This window comes from Notamacropus eugenii, chromosome 1 (assembly GCF_028372415.1).
Source record: "Notamacropus eugenii isolate mMacEug1 chromosome 1, mMacEug1.pri_v2, whole genome shotgun sequence".
Lineage (NCBI taxonomy): Eukaryota > Metazoa > Chordata > Mammalia > Diprotodontia > Macropodidae > Notamacropus > Notamacropus eugenii.
Window position 1 is genome coordinate 205,936,059 of NC_092872.1, and position 19,679 is coordinate 205,955,737.

At 37.8% G+C, this 19,679-nt stretch overlaps 1 long non-coding RNA gene across 1 annotated transcript in view; it reads right to left on the reverse strand.

The window, feature by feature from the left end:
• Window positions 1-2,052: 2,052 nt before the first annotated feature.
• LOC140514495 (uncharacterized) overlaps window positions 2,053-19,679 on the reverse strand; it is a 61,902-nt gene continuing 44,275 nt past the window's right edge. The window contains exon 4 of the long non-coding RNA XR_011970709.1: window positions 2,053-3,565. This is a non-coding gene — a long non-coding RNA (uncharacterized lncRNA). The remainder of the gene's footprint in view (window positions 3,566-19,679) is intronic.

Sequence of the window (19,679 nt, forward strand, 5' to 3'; positions counted from 1 at the left end):
TTCTTTTCTCTGTTCTCTTCCTTCTCCCTTTTATCAGGTTCTCCATAGCATAATAGGATCACTCCCTGAAATGAATTTTTGAGGGTTGTTGGGTTTAACTTCCTCATTTCACAAATGAGGAAACTGAGTAGTTTTGAGCTTAATGCACAAAATTATTCATGTCTTGTAGGTACTCTTGTGATCTGTGTGACCAGGATCAGAGGCTCTATTCTTTGGGATTTATCCCTTGGGCATCTCTTAGTATGACACATTTCTTTTTAGTATTTAGTATGTGTTTTGGCTTGCTCCTATCAGTTTGGATCTAATTCCACTCCTGTGCTCTTAGATTGTGGGTGTAAGCCTTGCTTGACTGTGACAGCTGTGATGAGGCCCCATCTTGGGCAGGATTTGTTTGGGCCTTTACTCCTGCTACAATTCAGACCCAGACTAACTGGATGATGGATTGGGTTAGGACTGCCTTGGATACTGTTCAGAACCTTTCTCCTTCTGGGACAGAGCTCAGGGCCACCCCCATCCTTGGCACTGCTCAGTGTCTTTTTCCAAGTTCCATGGACTTACAGTACCACCCACTTTCTGAGCTCTACTATGAGCCTTTCTCTCATTGCCATAGGGTTGCTTTACACATCATCTTCCACCTATAAAGGCTTCCCTTACATTGAGTATATCTGCAGAATTCTGTGTAGCCCTGAACTCAGAGAAGGAGTTAACAGCTGATGTCCCGTATTGTTTTTTTTTTAATCTGAGGCAATTTTAGAGCTTTACTGGGGTGTCAGTAGGGGATCTAAACTCCTCTGGTCCTAAAACCTTTCTTCAACTCTCCAGCACTCTTTCTACATTGTCCTTGACCATTCTATTATTCCCCTTTGAAACTCCAGCCCTACTGTGTGCAAACTGTTCGATGACCAGCAGTTTTTAAACTAATATTCCTTCTATTCATCCCTTTGACTGAGACCCAATTTTCTTTTAGTGCATCACATCCATTATAAACATCTTGAGCAACATAATTTTTTCCACTGAGCCCCAAATGCTTGAGAACAATGAAGAATGAAAAATAAGAAGCTAATTTAGGTGATTAACTCTCATCTCATCTTCCCTTTTACTTGTCTATGGCCCTATGTACAGACAATAGAGTGAACCTATTGTTCATTCATAGAGTGAATCTATGGTGAACCAGAAAGGTACCAACCGACCCCCCAAAATCTGAACATTCCAGGCAGCTGCACCTCTATCCAAGGTCCAGGATTATTGAGTCCAGTCTTAGTTTGGAAATGATGATCATCAGTGATACAGTAAATGCACACAGCTTGCTACAATTACAATATTGTATTTGCTGCAAAGGCAAGCAGTAGATGCACAAAGTGTGACTTACAGAGAAAAGAGGTTTTGTCAGGTTGCTTGGAGACATGGTGCCCATTACAGTATAACAAGACCTTTGTCTCAGTCTTCACCCTGAGAATTTCACCAACCTTCACAAGTAATAAGTGGGTCGTGTGCCTGTGGAAAGCTGATGTATATCTGTTTTGTTTTTTTCCCTTGTGACAGGTTTCCCCTCCCTGGTATTTGTCTCCCAGCAGAGTCATTCTTTGTTCAGTTGGAGTAATAAAGATGTCTGTTATTTGGAGGGCAAAGGTTGCTGGGACTGGCTAGACTCCCATATGAGCATAAGGAAGAAGGATCCATCCTCTGAACATCCTCTAAGCCTTAAAAAAACTGAGGATGTGATGCATTTCCAGATTCTCAAGTCCCTTCCGGCACTTACGGCATGATTCTGTTTTGCTGTTTGTCAAGGTAAATAGCAAGTCAGTATACTAATGACAGCAGCTCACATTTATTCTAGTCAATTCGAAAAATATTTATCAAATGTTCACATCTAAGCAATATGCTGTGCCAGGCACAGATGAAAATAGAAAGATGGATAAAATCCATGGTTCTCTGTCTTCACAGAGTTTGTAATCTAGTAGAGGTGATGAGAGTGATGACTAAATAGAGATTTATAGTATATCAAAATTTTTCATACATTATTAAAGATAAATTCAATAATACATGCACAAATTGTGTATCTTCAGATTTATTAAACAATTGTTATGTAGTAGACACAGTGCTAAGCATTGTGGAAATATGTGTGTGTGTGCATGTGTGTGTATCAATAAAAAGAAAGCTAGTCCTCGTCTGTAAGAAGTTTACATTCTAAAAGGAAAAGACAACATATAAAATAGTGTAGACCATGAAGGGATATTTTGGTATGGAAAAATAGAGAGATGGTGAGTGGAGTCCTAGGGAAATTAAATGACATGTTATTTTCAGAAATGGGAGTGTTGATTTGATTATTTTTCTCAGAGGTAGAGGTGGTGAAAGCTAGGTATAGAAGAGGGATGGGGTGAGGGTAGCAGTACAGCATGACACAAAGATAGCTAGAAAGTTTTGTAATAGATCTAGGTCTTCCTGGGGATGCAGACACTCATCAGTTAGACATGCAGGGAGATACAAAGTTCTATACAAGAAGTCTGAGGCCATATGTAGCATGTTTTGTGTATATTTCATTTGTCAATATTGCTTGGTGAAAAAAAGAAAGGGTATTGAGGTCAAATGACTTGGAATTCAATCCCAATTCTGTTATTTACCATCAGTATGATGTTGCCTTGGTTTCCTCATCTATGAAATGAGGGATTTTGATAAGATGATCTCTAATGTCTCTTCAGTTTTCGTTCTCTCAAACTTCCTTAGAGTTAAGGAGAACAGGAAAGTGATCAGATAATTTTATGGGTTTATAAATTTGGAGACATTTCCAAGATTCAAATAAATGCTGATTGCTTCCAAGTTGAGAAGAAATCTGAATTGCATCCCCGCCACTGCCACCCATGCTTTTCTCAGCTTGTCTTCAGAATGAACTCACTTCTCTCAAACAGTTCCTCTTCAAAACATGCCAAAAGACAGCTTCAAGTTTTTAAGAAATTTTCTGCGTATATGGATGGGAAGAGTTTCTCGGTAGTTCATTTTTCGTCACTTCTTCAAAGGATGTTGTTCCATTTTGAAGTTCACAGGTGCTTGGGAAAAAATAACCACTGGTCATCTCCAATTGTTTCAAATTGACTTTCCTTGCTACCCTTAGAATGGTAGCTGTAGTGTAGAATGGAAAGACCATTGGATTTAGAATAAGAAGATCTGAATTCAAATTCCAGCTCTGCCACACATACTATGTGGCCTCAGACAATTCTTTATCCTTTCAGGCCTCGGTTTCCTCTTTTGTAAAATGTGGGAGTTGCACCAGATGATCTCTCAGGTCCCTTTCTCCTCTAAAATTCTATGATGGTATCATTTAGAGAGTAGTCATTTGTCCAGGAAGCAGTATTTGGTGGCCAAAAAGGAGAAAAATTCTAAAGCGAGGCATATATGTAATTAAATTTTCATCATGGCTAGGATCTTCTCTTTTCTTGGAAGGTAGATAGTAAAGGACTTGAGCTTCCTTCCCCAACTTCTCCTCCCTGCTTTCCAAGAGTCATGCTCTTCAAGTCTATGTTTTGTTCTTTTTACATTTTCTCATTCTTTTCTCATGATGAAATTCAGACTTTTAAAAAAAATGACAAATTAGTTGGCAGAACTTTTTATGATAACACTAAATGAACTAAGTATTTCATCCTCTTTATTCTTCACCCAAAACTTTCAGTGAACTAAAAATGTATTTGTGTATCTCCAGGTGCTCCCTGTGCTCCCCTAGAGACTCCCCTGAATGCCACTCTGAGTTGAAGGCATGCTACAGGTTTAGATCAGAAACCACTTAAATGCAAAGTTCATTAGCTTCAACTAACATCGTTCTTTTACTAAAATTATTAATACTTAGCATTTATATTGTACTTAAAGATTTACAAAGTGCTTTACATATGTGATCTCATCCGATCCTCAAAACAATCATGGGAGACAGGGGCTAATAATTTCTCTCTCTCTCTCTCTCTCTCTCTCTCTCTCTCTCTCTCTCTCTCTCTCTCTCTCTCTGTCTCTCTCTCTCTGTCTCTGTCTCTCTCTTTCTCTCTGTCTCTCTCTCTCTCTGTCTCTCTCACAGACACACATACATTTTTGTTTTGCTATTTTATTTTTCAAATAACATGTATTTTTAATCAATCTATCTCCTTATTAGCTTAATCTCCCATGGAGTACTTTTAAATGGAAAAGAGAGAGAGAGAGAGACAGAGAGAGAGACAGAGAGAGAGACAGAGAGACAGAGAGACAGAGACAGAGACAGAGACAGAGACAGAGAGACAGAGAAAAAGAGAGGTAAAACAAATTCCCATATTAGCCATTCTCAATAACTCTTTTGGTATTTTTAAATTCATCACTTCTGTCAGGACATAAGTGGCAAAAGTCATTCTTTTAGACTGCTAATTTATCACGGTATTGATCAGGGGTCTAAGATCTTTCAAAAATTTTAATTGATATTATTAATATTGCATAAATTGTTCTAGTTTTGTTCACTTTGCTCTGCATCAATTCATCAATAACTCCTCAGCTTTATATGAAATCATTCATTTCTTTGGGCATAATAATATTGCATTACATTTACATGCCACAATTTGTCTAGTCACTTTCCTTCAGATTCCAATGTTTTCTGCTGCAAAAAGCTGTTATAAATATTTTGGTGAATATAGACCCTTTTCCTTTTTTTTTTTTGAGTCCCTTTAGGAAATAGACTTGGTGTAGTATAAAACGAGTTTGGTAACTCTCTGAGCATCATTTCAAATTTCTTTTCATAAGAGCTGAACCAATTCACAGCTCTAGTTACATATATATACTATTACACTTGCTTTCCCACACACCCGTCAATATTTGTCATTTTTCTATTTTGTCATCTTTGCCAGTTTGATAGATATAGATAGTAAAACCTCAAAGTTACTTTAATTTGATGTTTTTTCATTATTGCTGATTCAAGGTATCAAATGAATGGCCAGTGAGGCCTATGGCACTCCTGAATGTGGCCCAAACCAAATTAAAATCTAATTGGGGAATATTTAGCACAATAAATAAAAATACAATAAAACAGATTATGTTAATATATTCCTTCAGGGATCCTGGTGGCCATTTAAGTGGGTTCATTTTCTATTTGAGTTCAACATTACTCAGCACTTTTATAGTACTGTTGATAGCTCGGATTTCCTTCTTTGGTTCACATCCTTTGACCATATTGTCTATCTATTGGAAAATGACTCTTAGTCTTATAAATTTCAATTGGTTCCTTATACATCTTGAAAATGAGAAATTTATGAAAGAAACTTATTGCAAAGATTTTTCCCTGTTACCTGCTTCTCATCACTTTTTTACTATATTAAATTTGCTTGTGCAAAAACATACATTTTACATAATCAAAACTGTTCATATTTGCATGTGACATGATCACTTTTTAGTCATAAACTCTTTGCTTCTCTATAGATCCAATTGCTAATTTCTTCTTTGCTACTCTAATTTGTTTATGATGGGTTTTTTTTTTTATTTATGTCATGTAATCATTTTGAGCTTATATTGTTATACGGTGTGAGATATTGGTCTAAACCCTATTTCTACTCTCCAGTTTTCCTAGAAGCTTCTGCCAAATTGTGGGGTGATATTGTTATCCCCATTTTATAGATGAGGAAACAGACTCTGAGAAGTGAAATTGCTTGACTAGAGCCACACAGCTAGTAAGTGTCTGAGAGAAGATTTGAGTTTAGATCTTCCTTTTCTGTAAAATGAGCTGGAGAAGGAGAAGTATCTTTACCACTAAATCCCAAATGGGGTCACAAAGAGTCAGACAGTGACTGAAAACAACTGATCAACAACAAAAAACTTCCTAATTTCAAGGCCAGCACAGTATCTACAATATCAACCTCTTGCATTTTAGTCATTCCAGTTGTGTCTCAATCTTTGTGACCCCATCTGAAGTTTTCTTGACATCTTTTCAAAACATCTCAAACATTCCACTGGAAAAGAATATGTAAAATTTTATGCAAAGAAGAATGTAGAGCTAGGCCTCTTGCTTCACAGCGAGGTGATGCAGTGGACTAGGTGTTGGGACAGGAGTAGTGAGGGCTCAAATTCAACTTCAGATACTAGCTATGTGACCTTGAGCAAATCATTTAGCCTATATGCCTCAATTTCCTCATCTGTAAAATGGGGAGAATAATATCACCTACCTCCCAGGGTTGTTGTGATGATTAAGTGAGGTAATAATTGTAAAGTGCTAAAAAACAGTGCTTGGCACTGTCAACAAGTTTTCAATTCCAATAATTCCAATGTTTGAAAAGCCCCAGATCATAAATTACTTAGGTAAGATCTACATTTTTTAAGAACTGCAGCAAAACTAGAAAGCAGTTTGGCAAAAATTAGGCTGAGACCAAAATCTTGCACCACACTCCACAATAAATTCAAAATGGATATCTGACCTGAATATAAAAAAGAAGAGCAAAATGACTTGAAGAGAAACAAATAATTTGTCTATTAGAGCTATAAATAGGAGATGAATCCTTAAATAAGAAATAGAGATAATTATGAAAGATGAAATATATAATTTTAATCCCATTAAAGTGAAAAGTTTCTTCACAGATAAAATTTAGGCATCTATTCCCTAGGATAAAAAAGAAAAAAATCAAGTGGGGAAAAAAATTTCCACATCAAATTTCTCAGATATATAAACAACTAAAAGCAATATATGATGTCAAAATCCACTCCCCCAATAGACAAGTGATCAAAGAAGATGAACAGTTCTCAAAAGAAGAATTTCAAAATTTTGGCAACCATATGAAAGAATGTTCCAAATTACTACTAACAAAAAACACAAATTAAAACATCTCATACTCAGCAAATTGGCAAAGATTTCAAAAGATGGAATAGACAATGTTGGAAAGACACTGTGGGTGAAGCTGTGAATTTTCACAACCATTTTGGAAAGCAGTTTGGTATTACGAAGAAAAACTGATTTAAATGTTTATACTCTTAAGCCTAAAGACTTCACTCTCTAGGACAGAGTCATACCAAGGAGGTCACTGGCAAAAAGAACGGCTCCATATACATAAAAGTATTTATAGTAGCTCTTTTTGGGGTAGAATATCTACCTTTTGCTTCTCTCTTTAGGTGTCAATCAGCATTACTTTTTCTACACTTCATGCCTTTGGTAGTTCTAGCAGATGTTGACAGGCACCACTCATTATCGTAATCCCTCCTGACCTACTTCAGTCATTCAATGATCATTAATTAAATACCTACTCTGTGTCAGGCATTGTTCCAGTGAATAAAATTACAAAAATTATACATTCCTTGCTCTCAAAGAGCTCACATTCTATGGAATATTTCATATGTGTAAATTATGTGCTTATAATAGATAGATGTTTGTGTAATTTCATTTCAGTTCCCAGTAGATGGTGGCAGTTGCTTATTACCTATATTGTTGTACTGCCGATAGATGACATTGATGACAGCTCTCCTCAGCTTCCAGCAAATGGTGATTGCTGTCTTTGAATGAAGGTGAACTAGTTCTCTGTTGCCATATTCCCTTGTTTAGCTATATTACAGTTCCAAAACACAGCTTCAGGTAGCAAAATTTCTAGAACCTTTTCTTTTTCTGCCCTGTCTGCAGCTTTAGGCCTCTACTACTAGGTCTCCTAGTAGCCTAAGAAATATCTATTTGTTCTTTAGACATATGTCACCCTCTCCAGTTCTTTGATGGTTGGCTCATGGTGAGTTATCCCAATCTAAACTTCCTTTCTCCATCAGTACCATAATAATATATCCCCTAATGCCTACAGCTCACCAAAAAGGGGGATGGGCTTCTTATGAGACCTGTAGTTTCCTTTTCCTTGGAGGTCTTCAAGCAGAGAATCAGACGACCACTCATTGGGTATGGTGTAAGTGAGGATCTCTTCCTAATATGACTTGCACTAGATGGTCACTTTAGTGTAAATTTGTTTGTATATATTCTTAATTGATCTAATTCATACCCTTTCTCCCATTTATAAAGTTGAATTTTTACAGCAACCCTCAGATTACATATGATTAGATCTACAACTGAACAAATGTTAATCTCCTCTCTCTAAATATAACTCTTCTCAGTATAATAACAATTATAACAGCTTATAATTCAATTTAACTCAAACTAGTTAGTACACTAATATTTTCATTCTTCATTTAGCAAAAGATTCAACATGTCAAAATAAATATGCCTTCTATGCACTATTATACATGTATAATTGATTTCATATACACATGTCATAATCTTATAATTAATAAAACACATTTATTTTTAAAGGATGAGGAATATCTGGATACCTTTCTAAATATCAAGGAAGAAACTAGTGAACAAGGATAAATAATAAATGAGAAAGGAAATGATTCAACAGGTGAGTTTTCAGAAGAAACAAAAAGAGATGAACCCAAGTAGAGTCATTGGCCTTGGCAAGGAGAAAAACCACCTCTCCCTCAGGGTCTGGAGATAGGGGCAAGGATGAGGGGTGCTCTAGAGGGGATTTGAAGTGGGAGTAGTGGAGAAGGGAAAGTGTGCTATTCCAATCCTCTATTTTCTCAGTCAAGTATGATGTGAAATCCTCTGGTGAGGGGGAAGGAAGGTAAGTAATTTACAGGGTTGGAAGAGAGAAAAAATGTTTAAAATAGCCATTTCAGAGAGCAGAAGAATAAAAGGATTATTGTGTAGCAGTGAGGGCCCAGCTGAGATCAGATAACACAAATTTGTAGCAGACCCACTCAACATGGTTACATGACTTTCTCCATCAGTGTTCATCACTTGAGTAGGAGTGAAGAAAGTAGATAATGGGAGTATGGGTTAGTAAGGAGTAAACCTCAACCGGACAAGGGGGCCATGTATTAACGATAGGACTGTTAGTGAATCACATATAGTGTAACTGGTCAACTGTAGGTGCCAAACTGAAGAAAGAACAAAGTGACATTAGAGTAGGGGTGATGGACTGGAATAAAGGAATGAAGAGAATGGAAGTTGTGGTGATAATTAAAAAAATGGGAGGGGGCAGAGCCAAGATAGCACAGAAGATGGACAGACCTGCCCTAGCTCTCTCCCCATAGCCCATAAAATGCCTGTAAAAAATGACTCTAAACAAATTCTAGAGCAGCAGAAGTCACAAAATGACAGAGTGAAAGAGATTTCTAGCCCAAGGCAGCCTGGAAGGCTGACAGGAAAGGTCTATCACACCAGGCTCAGAGGGGAACACAACCCAGTCTTGGCTGTGCAACAGAACTGGAGCAGGCTTCAGGGCATGGGATCATGCACAGCAGCTGCAGTTCCCATATTTCACAACCCACAAATGCCAAAGACAGCTTCAAAGGTCAGTGAAGGTAGGTGAGAAGGGAGCAGGGTCCAGCCCCAGCCCTGGCTCCAGAGTGGTGGCAGCCATGGCTGCAGCAGCATCCATTTTTGGAGCCTTCTGTCTAAAGACCCTGAGGAATTGAGCAGTCAATATGGGTCTCAGTCCTGAGTGGCGGTCCTGGGGTGAGGAGAAGCATGAGAGTGGTGGAGCTGGTGGAGGCTCTGGATAGGGAATCTTACTCACAGATCTTGGACAGAAAAGCTTGTGGTTGCTCCCAGATCAGAGCACAGGCCAGGAGAGGAGTAAACACCTCTCCCTTGATTGTGCCACCTTGGAGGAACTGAGAACTTACAGGTCCCTAGAGTATAACTTCCACTTGACAAAGGATTCAAAAGTCAAGTAACTGCCTGGGAAAATGCCCTAAAAGGGGGAAAAAATAAGACTATAGAAGGTTACTTACTTGGTGAAAAGGTATTTTCTTCCATCCTTTCGGATGAGGAAGAACAAGGAATACCATCAGAGAAAGACATAAAAGTCAAGGCTACTACATGCAAAGCCTCCAAAAAAATATAAATTGGTCTCAGGTCAGGGAAGAGCTCAAAAAGGATTTTGAGGGGGGTGGAGCCAAGATGGCGGAGTGAAAGCAACGACTCACCTAAGCTCCTGGAAAAACTCCTCTGGATATATCTGGGGGGAGAGTCTGACCAGACTTTGGAGGTGTAAAATCCAGTGGGTGACGGACTTTGACGGATTCGGAGCCCAGGCTGGACCGGAGGGTCCACGGGAGGGATCTGTTCCGCGGCAGGGCGGAGGGGATCAGAGGAGCCCGAGAGTGGCGGGCGAGACCAGCGGAGCAGGAGATAAGCCAGGCCGAGCCGGTGAGAGCCGCTGAGTGCCAGACATCAGTGCAGCAGTCCTTGAAATCTTCAGCCTGAAGACGGACTTCGGTGGGTCACTACTTGAACTTCCAGGAACTGGGATGGCAGAGTGATCAGTAAGTGCTCTCTCCTCCCCCCTGATGACCCTGAGGGAACCATAAAATTCTTCCCCAGATTAATCCTGGATCAGCGGGAACAGCAGAAGGGGGCGGGTGGTCTCATAACACCAGAGGCTGGAAAAGTGGCAAAGGGGGATTCTTCCTACTGTGGTGGAGGCGATCTGGAGGGACAGACAACCCAGGGCAGAGAAAATTCGCACTGAGACCCAGGCAAGCCTCAGAGCCGGGAGACGAGCCCCAGGAGGGGCGGGAACACACGTTAGCTTGTAGGCGTGCCCCAGCCCTCCAGGGGAAAAGGGAAGACAATAGGGAAGCTGGGATTACCATCCCCTGACCTTGCCTTTGCCTCAAGTCAGCTGAGGAGATAGCCTGAGACCAGACCACACCTCCCACACACCTAACAAGCTAACCCCAGGGTTGATCAGGGAAACAAAAAACAAAAGCCTGCTTTTAGCCTAGACACACTTCAGCTCAACTTAAAGATCTGTACCTTCTGACTGAAAGAACCAAAAGCTACAACACTCAGCCAACATCATGAATCGGAAAAAGCAGACGAAAAGTGAAAAAACCATAGAATCTTTCTATGGGGATAAGGACCAAAACACAAACACCAAAGAGGTTAGAGCTGAGACTGTACTTCCATCTGAAACCTCAGATGGGACTATGAATTTCTCGCAAGCACAACTAGATTACCTGGAACATCTGAAGAAGGATATAAAAGAAAAACTGGCCAATGATTTTAAAACTATAAAAAAAGAATTCACTGATGAGAACATCACCCTGAAAAAGAAAATTGAAGAAATGGAAAAGGAAGTTCAAAAATTAACTGGAGAGAATAATTCCTTAAAAGGAAGAGCTAATCAAATGGCAAAGGATACCCAAAACCTAATTGGGAAAATTGATCAGATGGAAAAGGAAACCCAAAACCTAACTGGGAAAATTGGTCGATTGGAAAAAGAAGTACAAAAATTAAATGGAGAAAATAGCTCCTTAAAGGGAAAAATTGGTCAGATGGAAAAGGAGATGGAAAAGCTAACTGAAGAAAACACTACGATGAAGATTAGAATTGGGCAAGTAGAAACTAATGACTCAATGAGGCAACAAGAATCAGTCAAACAAAATCTAAAGAATGAAAAGATAGAAGAAAATGTAAAATATTTAATTGGAAAAACAACTGACCTGGAAAACAGATCCAGGAGAGAAAATCTAAGAATTATTGGCCTGCCAGAAACCCATGATGAAGAAAAGAGTCTGGACAATATCTTCCAGGAAATCATCAAGGAAAACTGTCCAGAAGTACTAGACTCAGAGGGCAAAATAGTCATCGAAAGAATCCACCGTTCCCCTCCCGAAAGGGATCCCAAACTCAAAACCCCAAGAAATATAGTTGCCAAATTCCAGAGCTATCAAGTGAAGGAGAAAATACTACAAGCAGCCAGAAAGAAACAATTCAAATATCAAGGACACACAGTCAGGATCACACAGGACCTTGCAGCTTCTACATTAAAAGATCGAAAGAATTGGAACCCAATATTCCGTAAGGCAAAGGAGTTGGGACTTCAACCAAGGATCAACTACCCAGCAAAGTTCAGCATAACATTTCAGGCAAGGAGAAAGTCATTCAACGAAATAAGGGATTTCCAGAGCTTCCTGACCAAAACACCAGAACTCAATAGACAATTTGATCTTCAAATGCAGGTCTCCAGAGAATCATAAAAAGGTAAACAGAGGGGAAAAAACAAAAACAAAAACTTGCTACTCAATTAGGGCAAACTGTTTACCTCCCTATAAGGGAAGATGATACCTGTTAATCTTGAGAACTGTGCAGCTATTATGATAAAAGGGATATATGTAGAGGGAACGGGCATAAAGTAAATGATGTCATGTCAAAAATATGATTTAAGTATGAGAAGGGAATGTAATAGGAGGTGTGGAAAGGGGGAAGCAGAAAATGGCAAATTATATCACAGGAAGAAGTACAAAACTATAATGGAGGGAAGGAGGGGAGGGAGATGAGCATTGTTTGAGAGGTACTCTCATCTGATTTGTTCAAAGGAGGGAACAATAATCTTAAGTAGATAAGCCTAACTAGCTCTATAGGTAGTAGGAGGGGAAGGGGGAAGAAAGGGGAGGGTGGCTAAAAGGGAGGAAAGAAGCAATAAGAGTAAAGGGAACTAAAAGGGAGGGGGGATCAAAAGAAGGAGGGGAAGGCTGCAGGAGGAGGGGGAGAAAAGTGAATACTATTGAGGAGGGGAAGGGAGACGGGAGAGCTAAAAGCACAAATGGTGGGAAAGAGGTTGGAGGGAAATACACAGATTGTAATCATAACTGTGAATGTGAATGGAATGAACTCTCCCATAAAATGGAGATGGATAGCAGAATGGATTAAAAGCCATAATCCAACAATATGCTGCTTACAAGAAACACATTTGAAACGGGGGGATACACATAGGATAAAGGTCAAAGGATGGAGCAGAATATATTGTGCTTCAGCTCATGTAAGAAAGGCAGGAGTAGCAATCCTAATCTCAGACAAAGCAAAAGCAGAAATAGATCTAATCAAAAGGGATAAGGATGGAAACTATATCCTGCTAAAAGGCACCATAGACAATGAAGCAATATCATTACTAAACATGTATGCTCCAAGTGGTATAGCATCCAGATTCTTAGAGGAGAGGTTGGGGGAGTTGAAGGAAGAAATTGATAGCAAAACTATACTAGTGGGGGACCTCAACCTCCCCCTCTCTGAACTCGATAAATCCAACCTCAAAATAAACAAGAAAGAGGTTAAGGAGGTAAATAAAACTCTGGATAAGGTAGATATGATAGATCTTTGGAGAAAATTAAATGGGAATAGAAAGGAATATACTTTTTTCTCAGCGGTACATGGAACATTTACAAAAATTGACCATGTACTAGGACATAAAAATCTCACAATCCAGTGCAGAAAGGTAGAGATAATCAATGCATCCTTTTCAGATCATAATGCATTAAAAATTACATGTAATAAAAGGCCATGGAAAGAGAAACCAAAAATCAATTGGAAACTAAATAATCTAATTCTAAAGAAGGGTTGGGTTAAAGAAGAAATCATAGAAACAATCAACAATTTCATTCGAGAGAATGACAATAGTGAGACAACGTACCAAAACTTATGGGATACTGCAAAAGCAGTTATTAGGGGAAGTTTTATATCTCTGAATGCTTACATAAATAAAATAGAGAAAGAGGAGATCAATGACTTAGGCTTGCAGTTGAAAAAGCTAGAAAAAGAACAAATTGAAAATCCCCAAGTAAATACCAAATTAGAAATACTGAAAACCAAAGGAGAGATTAATAAAATTGAAATGAAGAAAACTATTGAATTAATAAATAAAACCAATAGTTGGTTTTATGAAAAAACTAATAAAATTGATAAACCTTTGGTCAATCTGATTAAAAAAAAGAAAGAAGAAAACCAAATTACTAATATTAAAAATGAAAGGGGTGAACTCACCTCCAATGAGGAGGAAATTAAAACAATAATTAGAAACTACTTTGCCCAACTTTATGCCCACAAATTCGATAATCTAAATGAGATGGATGAATATTTTAAAAAATACAAATTGCCCAGATTAACAGAAGAGGAAGTTGATTACTTAAACAACCCCATCTCAGAAAAAGAAATTGAACAAGCCATCAATGAACTCCCTAGGAAAAAATCTCCAGGGCCAGATGGATTCACAACTGAATTCTATCAAACATTTAAAGAACAGTTAATTCCAATACTACATACACTATTCTTGAAAATTGGGGAAGAAGGAGTCCTCCCAAATTCTTTCTATGATACAAATATGGTTTTGATACCCAAACCAGGAAGAGACAAAACAGAGAAAGAAAATTATAGACCAATTTCCCTAATGAATATAGATGCAAAAATTTTAAATAAGATTCTAGCAAAACGAATACAGCATCTTATCACGAGATTAATACATTATGATCAGGTAGAATTCATACCAGGACTACAGGGCTGGTTCAATATTAGGAAAACTATTAGCATTATCGATCACATCAACAACAAAGCTAACAAAAACCACATGATTATCTCAATAGATGCAGAAAAAGCTTTTGACAAAATACAACATCCATTCCTACTAAAAACATTGGAGAATGTAGGAATAAAGGGAACTTTCCATAAAATAATAAGCAGTATCTATCTAAAACCTTCAGCAAGCATTATATGCAATGGGGATAAGCTAGATGCATTCCCAATAAGATCAGGGGTGAAACAAGGTTGTCCATTATCACCACTATTATTTAATATGGTACTAGAAATGTTAGCTGTAGCAATTAGACAAGATAAAGATATCCAAGGAATTAAAATAGCCAAAGAAGAAACTAAGTTATCACTCTTTGCAGATGATATGATGATTTACCTAGAGAATCCCAGAGATTCAAGTAAAAAATTACTAGAATTAATAAACAACTTTGGCAAAGTTGCAGGGTACAAAATAAACCCACACAAATCTTCTGCATTCCTATATATTAGCAACAAAGTCCAACAGCAAGAGATAGAAAGAGAAATCCCATTTAAAGTTAGGGTAGACAGTATAAAATACTTAGGAGTCTACCTGCCAAAACAAACCCAGGGATTATATGAACACAATTACAAGACACTTTTTGCACAAATAAAGTCAGATTTAAGTAAGTGGAAAAACATTAGTTGCTCATGGGTAGGCCGGGCTAATATAATAAAAATGACAATTCTACCCAAATTAATATACTTATTTAGTGCCATACCAATTAAACTATCAGACAATTACTTTCTAGAGCTGGACAAAATAATATCAAAATTCATTTGGAAAAACAAAAGGTCCAGAATATCAAAGGGACTAATGAAAAGAAATGCTTGGGAAGGTGGCCTAGCGCTACCAGACCTCAAACTGTACTATAAAGCAGCAATTATCAAAACCACTTGGTATTGGCTAAGAAACAGAGAGGTAGACAAGTGGAATAGACTTGGCACTCAAGATGCAGTAGGCAAGGAATATAGCAACCTTCTGTTTGATAAACCCAAGGACCCCAGCTTCTGGGATAAGAACTCATTGTTTGACAAAAATTGCTGGGAAAACTGGATAACAGTGTGGCGGAAATTAGGCATAGACCCATACCTGACACTGTACACAAGAATAAAGTCCAAATGGGTACATGATTTAGGTATAAAGATTGATACCATGAATAAACTGGAGAAGCAAGGAATAGTGTATTTATCAGATCTATGGAGAAGGGAAGAATTCTTTACTAAAGGAGAGATAGAATGCATTATGAAATGCAAAATGATAACTTTGATTACATTAAACTGAAAAGTTTTTGCACAACCAAACCCAATGCAACCAAAATTCAGAGGGATGTAGTAAACTGGGAAAGAATTTTTACAGCTAAGCTCGGGGATAAAGGCCTCATTTCTAGAATATATAGAGAACTGATCCAAATGTACAATCATACAAGTCATTCCCCAATTGATAAATGGTCAAAGGATATGAACAGGCAATTTTCAGAGGAAGAAATTAAAGCTATCTATAATCATATGAAAAAATGCTCTAAATCACTATTGGTTAGAGAGATGCAAATCAAAACAACTCTGAGGTACCACATCACACCTATAAGATTAGCAAACATGACAGAACAAGAAAATGATAAATGCTGGAGAGGATGTGGGAAAGTTGGAACACTAATTCATTGTTGGTGGAGCTGCGAGCGCATCCAACCATTCTGGAGAGCAATTTGGAACTATGCCCAAAGGGCTACAAAAATGTGCATACCCTTTGACCCAGCAATATCGCTACTAGGACTATATCCCCAAGAGATCATAAAAATGGGAAAGGATCCCACATGTACAAAAATATTTATAACAGCACTCTATGTAGTTGCCAAAAACTGGAAGTCAAGGGGATGTCCATCAATTGGGGAATGGCTGAATAAATTATGGTATATGAATGTAATGGAGTACTATTGTGCCATAAGAAATGATGAACAAGAAGACTTCAGAGAGGCCTGGAAGGACTTATATGACCTGATGCTGAGTGAAAGGAGCAGAACCAGGAGAACTTTATGCACAGCAACAACCACAGTGTGTGAGAGTTTTTTTCTGGTAGACTTAGATTTTTGTAATAACACAAGAACTTCTTACCAAAAAAAAAAAAAAAAATCCCAATGGAGGATCTCAAGGCAAAATGCCTGCCACACTCAGAGAGAGAAATATGGAAGTCACTCACATATTGTAGCAGATCATGTTTGTGTATGTGTATGTGTTTGTGTATCATGTTCTGATTTGTTATACGATTTCTTTCATTTATCTTAGTCTGACTACATAGCATGACTATAGTGAAAATATACTCAATAGGAAAGTATATGTAGAATCTATACAGAATTGTATGCAGTCGTGGGGAGGGAGGGGGGAGTGGGGGGTAGGTGGGGGGGATAAAATCACAATTGTATGGCAGTGACTGTTAAACATTACAAAATTTAAAAAAAAAAGGATTTTGAAAATCAAGTAAGAGAGGTGGAGGAAAAATTGGGAAGAGAAATGAGAGTGATGCAAGAAAATCATGAAAAGTGAGTTAACAGCTTGCTAAAGGAGACTCAAAAAATGCTGAAGAAAATAACACCTTTAAAAATAGACTAACCCTAATAACAAAAGAGGTCCAAAAAGCCAATGAGGAGAAGAATGCTTTAAAAAGTAGAATGGGCCAAATGGAAAAGGAGGTTCAAAAGCTCACTGAAGAAAATAGTTCTTTAAAAATTAGAATGGAGCAGATGGAAGCTAATGACTTTATGAGAAGACAAGAAATTATAAAAAAAAGCCAAAAGAATGAAAAAATAGAAGACAATGTGAAACATCCCATTGGAAAAACAAATGACCTGGAAAATAAATCCAGGAAAGACAATTTAAAAATTATGGGACTATCTGAAAGCCGTGATCAAAAATAAAGCCTAAACATCATCTTTCATGAAATTATCAAGGAAAACTGCCCTGATATTCTAGAACCAGAGGATAAAATCAATATTGAAAGAATCCACCCATCACCTCCCAAAAGAGATCCCAAAAGAAAAACCCCTAGAAATATTGTAGTCAAATTCCAGAGTTCCCAGGCCAAGGAGAAAATATTACAAGCAGCCAGAAAGAAATAATTCAAGTATTGTGGAAATACAATCAGGATAACACAGGATTTAGCAGCTTCTACACTAAGGTATCAAAAAGCTTGGAATATGATATTTCAGAGGTCAAAGGAGATAGAATTCAAACCAAGAATCACCTACCCAGCAAAACTGAGTATAATACTTGAAGGGAAAAAAATGGAATTTCAATGAAACAGAGGACTTCCAAGCATTCTTGTTCAAAATACCAGAACTGAATAGAAAATTTGACTTTCAAACACAAGAATTAAGAGAAATATGAAAAGGTAAACAGGAAAGAGAAGTCTTAAGGAACTCATTGATCTGTTTACATTCCTACGTGGAAAGATGTTATTTGTAACTCATGAGACCTTTTTCAGTACTGGGGTTTTTCGAGGGAGTATATATATGTAGGTATGTATGGGTAGGTATGTATGTGCACATTATATATGTGTAGGTATGTATATGTACATGGTTGTATGTGTGTATGTATACATGTATATGTGTATATATGTGTGTGTATGTATATATAAATATACACTTATATATACATATATAGACAGAGGGCATAGGGTGAACTGAATATGAAGGGAGAATATCTAAAAAAAAATTTACTGTTGAATGGAATGTACTAGGAGTAAGAGAAATGGAGATGTAGAATGTAAGAAATCATCTCACATACAAGAGAGAAGAAAGAGCTTTTACAATGGAGAGGAAGATGGGGGAGATGAAAAGAAATAATTGAATCTTACTCTCATGGGATTTGGCTTAAGGAGGGAATAACACACATCTAATTGGATATGGAAATCTATTTTACCCTGAGGGAAGGCAAGGAAGAAGGGGATAGTAGAGGGAAGATAACAGAAGTGTGAGCAAATTGGGGAAAGGGAAAATCAGAAGCACTGTTGTGGGAGGACAGATCAAGGGAGAGAATGGAATAAATGAAGGGCAGGATAGGACAGAGGGAAATGTGGTTAGTCTTTTACAACATAACTATTATGGAAGTGCTTTGCATTGTTACACATGTATAACCTATACTGAATTGTTTATTTTCTCAATGAGGGTAGGTGGGGAGGAAGGGAGAGATTATTGAACTCAGAGCTTTAAGAATGAATGTTTGAAATTGTTTTAGCATGCAACTGGGAAATAAGATGTACAGGCAATGGATTATAGAAATCTATTTTGTCCTATAGAAAAATAGAGGAGAAGGTGGATGGAAGAAGGGTGAGTAATAGAAGTGAGGACAGATTGGAGGAAGGGATGGATGTGGTGCATGCTGTCCTGGGGTGGGGGGTAGGGAGAGATGGGAAGAAAATTTTGAATTCAAATTCTTGTGGAAGTGAATGTTAAGAACTGAAAAACAAATAAATTATATATCAAAAATATGGATTTAAAGGCAGAGGGAGAGATGGAAGGATAGGAAATTTTAAACAATGAGGGAAACTTAAGCATTATAGTGGCAGCACAGATGTGGTTAATGATTAGATGAGATACTAAACAATCTGGTTGTTTGAGATGGAGTAAAGAAATATAGGTCCAGGATGCTGAGCAGACTGATGAACTTAACAGTCATGACATTACTAATTAGTCGAAATGGTAGGTAGCATTTATGTAACACTTTAAGGTTTGCAAAGCCATTTACATATATTTACTCATTTGTTCCTTGAAACAACCCTGTGAAGTCATCCCTATTATTATCCTCATTTTTATTCAGGAGGAAACTGGGAACAAGACAGGTTAAGTGATTTCAGTATCACACAGCTATTAAGTGGTTGAGGTGGGATTCAAACTCTGGTCACAAGTTGAGCATTCTATTCCTGATATCAGTTGAGGGGACATCAGCCTGAGACAAGGGTTAGGGTAGAAAAGAACATTTCAGGACAAGTAACTGAACACTGTGAGAAAAAAGAATGACCTAGAGGCTAGAAAAATGACTGTGATAAGGATATGAACCAACTAATATTAATAAATGGAATGAACATGTGTGATGGTGTCAAGAGAGAGGTTGAAAGTGATAATGAGGAGGAGGGAGTATGTTTGTGTAACTCCCCTTTCTGTCTCCGTACATTGGGAAAAAAGGTCATTGTAGAAGGGGGAAGGATGCAATATCTTCAAAAGGAGCAATATTTCTGTCAAGTCAGAAGATGGAAAAAGCACAAGATGAAGAGCTAGAGGACATTGGGGAATTTGTTAATAAGTCTCATGGGTGAAAGGTAGAATCTCAGAATTGC